The sequence below is a fragment of the Tamandua tetradactyla genome, chromosome 3 (genome assembly GCF_023851605.1).
Source record: "Tamandua tetradactyla isolate mTamTet1 chromosome 3, mTamTet1.pri, whole genome shotgun sequence".
Classification (NCBI taxonomy): Eukaryota; Metazoa; Chordata; class Mammalia; order Pilosa; family Myrmecophagidae; genus Tamandua; species Tamandua tetradactyla.
In genome coordinates this window covers 154,630,683-154,634,250 of record NC_135329.1, presented here as the reverse complement: position 1 = coordinate 154,634,250, position 3,568 = coordinate 154,630,683, and the positions used below count along the sequence as shown (strand labels likewise).

At 39.2% G+C, this 3,568-nt stretch overlaps 1 pseudogene; it reads right to left on the bottom strand.

Annotated features, from left to right (window-relative positions):
- Window positions 1-636: 636 nt before the first annotated feature.
- LOC143676430 (serine/threonine-protein phosphatase 2A catalytic subunit beta isoform pseudogene) lies at window positions 637-1,346 on the bottom strand (annotated as a pseudogene).
- Between the last annotated feature and the right edge of the window lie 2,222 nt (window positions 1,347-3,568).

Sequence of the window (3,568 nt, the reverse complement as noted above, 5' to 3'; positions counted from 1 at the left end):
TGACATCATTTTACAGGAGAGGGGAAGGGAGGAGGGAATTGTGTTCAAAACAGCTCTCCAGGTACTGACAATAACAAAGAACAACATGGGACAGAGGGTGGGAGGGAAATAAGCTGAGCACAGAGAAATCATACAATTAAATTAAATGGTATCCCAGAAGATAAACAAAATCATTTCAAAACTCACAAGTAAAGGGGAGGCCTTGGTACTTATTTTTAAAAACATTCATTAAGCTTAAAGTAATTGTTTGCTGCTATCCTTAGCTACACTCATGCTGAAAAAACTACAGCTAAATGGAAGTTAAACTGTATTCATGAGGCATTAATGTTTGCATCGTAGTATCTGCAGTCTCTTAAGGAAAGCAAAATGAACTATAAATAGTGCTATGCCAGAAACTGGTTTCTTGACCAACGTTGTTGCTTCAGCATGCAATGAACTGGTCCATTCTAAAGTGGTCATTCCTGTTGTTGACAAGAGGCTTTGTAATTTTATATGGCACATAATGTGATCTGTGTTGAAAACAAGTTTTTTGAATGTTAACTATTCTCTGACACTTTGGAGTTACTGTCACTCTTCCCATTTCTATTAGGTCTATATATGGTTTATGGCAATATTGTGCAAAAGTTTAAAATTTCATTACAGGAAGTAGTCTGGGGTACACAGGGAACACATGGTTCACCTCTGCAGGGTGCTGGGTCAAACCACGGAAAAGAGTATTCTAGAGTAACATCAAGTTCTGTGATAGCAGTTAGTTACCACAATGGTAACGATAGTTTGGGATACTGAAAATTATTTCTATATTCCAGTCGTGGCACCAGTCATAGCCTCCATCATCAGCTGGAGAGCTCTAGACACCAGTGGGGGAGGGCATTGTATGCTCAAATGTCCCAGAAAAATTTTGCCCAAAGATATAAGCAGTGTCTCAAGGAGATACACCCCAACCACCATGGTCTTCTGGAGCTGACCACAGCAAGTCGCACATTAGACCCTCATGGGGAACTTACAGGTGATCGAGTGGTCTGGCGCAATCCAGTATAGCTACGGATGATAGGAGGCCACCGTGCAGACAGAAAACCTGCCCATCCACCAAGGCAGTGAGAGGAAGATAGTCAAAAAGATCTATAAAATGTTTCTAACTGTGCATTTCTGTATTTCCTTCAACACTCGTCATAGAAACCACATGCTTGTGTAATATGTCTGCTCTCAGAGTTCCCTTGAAGAAGGACGGCACAGTCATGGTCAGGACCCTTAAGAGCTACAACTGAATAATAGCCTCTGTCAATGTAATTTCCCATAAACAAGTAATTCCTATCTAGTGATTTGCCGCCAATTCTAGACAGAGCCATGAGATCACAAAACTGCCCATGCACATCTCCACATGGTGACTGGACGTTGAACCTCTTGGACGTTCGATTCTGTTGTCAAGACTCCTTTAACCCTCTTGCAGAGGCTCTTGACCTGGGATCTTGTAAGAGGCTCTTGCACCTGTGCAACTGCTTGATCCACTGTCTGTGATGATGCCAGCCTGAACTGGCTGCAGCTGGGAGCTACTCCTGAGCCACCGCCCACACTCATGCCACATGCAACACACCCCCATTGTACCCAAGGTAACTACTGTGGCAACCCATAGGCACTCAGCCACTGCTGGCCTACAGGCTCTCTCTGCAGTGCTCGTCCACTCGCTACAGCACCTCCGCCTTTCTCACGCTAACTCCAGAGCTCAGCTGTCTGTGATCCAAATATACATTTTAATGATTAAGTGGTCACCAAACCAATGTTAATTGTGGATATCATGAAGTTCATTTTAGAGTTGTTTTTGTAGCATACCCCATCATTAATTAGAAGCCCTTAATTTAGGGGAAATAACCATAAAGTTTCATACCAGCAACCACAAAAATGGGTGAACTGGGAGGGAGCTCTTGATACATATGAGATTATTTTTTTATTGCATTGTACTAGAATATTTTTGAGATGCCTCAATGTTGACTAAAAATCCAGGAAGTTGGCACTCCCCATCACTTCTTGTAACTGGCTTCTTTATCTTGCATGTGACTAGATGTCAAGCTCATGAAATACTGATGTCAACACTTCCTGATTTTCATTCTCTAAAATACACAAGTTCTAGCTAAGTGTTACTCCCTTAGCAATCCTCCTGACCCAGAGCTGTACATTCTCCCTTTCTGGGAGAAGATGCTGCCTGCTCTATAGTGTGACTTTGTCTTAGTTTACCAGGCTGCTAAGACAAATACCACACAGTAGATTGGCTTGAACAATGGGAATTTCTTGGCTCACAGTTGTAAGGCTGAAAGAAGTCCAAAATCTAGATATTGGCAAGACTTGCTTCCTCCCTGAAGCCTGTGGTATTCTGGTACTGGCTTACAATTGTCACCTGGCAATGTCCTCTCCTTTCTCTTCTGGTGCCAGCTGATTTCCTGCTACTGGCTCCTCCCTGTGGCTTTTTCTGATCCTGGCTTCCAGTTTCTTCTCTTTATGAGGCCTCCAGTAATCTGGATTAAGGCCCACCCTGCTTTAGTTGGCCACACCTAAACTAAAATTAGCAACTTTAAGAGATACTATCTTCAGTGGGTTCACACCCATAGGAATGTGGATTAACATTAAGAACATGTTTAAATTGGTGTACACAAAAATCAGTGTATCACAAGCTATAAAAATTTGCTGTCCAAATTATTCACAACATCTACCAGTTGAATACTTTTAAATTTATAGTGCATGTCTTTCAGAATGATTTCCACTTGGAAATCATTATCACATGTAAACTAAAACTTTAATATTGTGAATGGCAGAATCTCTCAAAAGGAAACGATTATAATGCACTCTGATATAGTACGTTTTATTTCTAATGCTTCCATGTTTGTTAATAAACCAATCACAGTGATAGTAAACATAAATTGGGATTGGCTTAATTTGTTAGGAAGTCATCCTGATTTTAATTTGTTAGAAAGCACCGAAGACTTTAAAACTGGGTTTTTTTGTAGTTTGTATTTCAAAAGAATATTTTACCCAAATATAAAACTATAAAACAGAATAAAAATGACATGCTCTTGCATATGCAGTAAACACACACATCCATATACACACATACACTGCATATTCTGATAACTGCCTTTGCCTTATGCTAGAGAATTTTTAAAAGCTCAACTCATTTATTCATTAATCCATTAAAGAAAATAAAAACAGAGAAAAGAAATGAGGATAATGTTAAGATAATGTATCAAAGACATTCTCATAAAAAACAACAAAAAGCTACAAAAAGCCAAAACTAAGGGTGCAAATTTTCTGAAACCCCAAATCTTTTAAATAAATTATACAGGGTAATGCATCTCAAATTTGGCAATTACCCTAATTAATCATTTATTATGGTGCCAATTAAGTGAATTCTTAAAAATAGTGGAGAAGAGAAACTGCTGACAATTGTAGTTAGCTTAGACAGGACAAATCACAATTTTGGTACTTTGGTCGTTCATTTGACAAAAAGTTGGAATAACATCAACTGAATTTTCACTTATTTTTAATAGCGATAATCAGCACAGTAGATTATAAAACACTA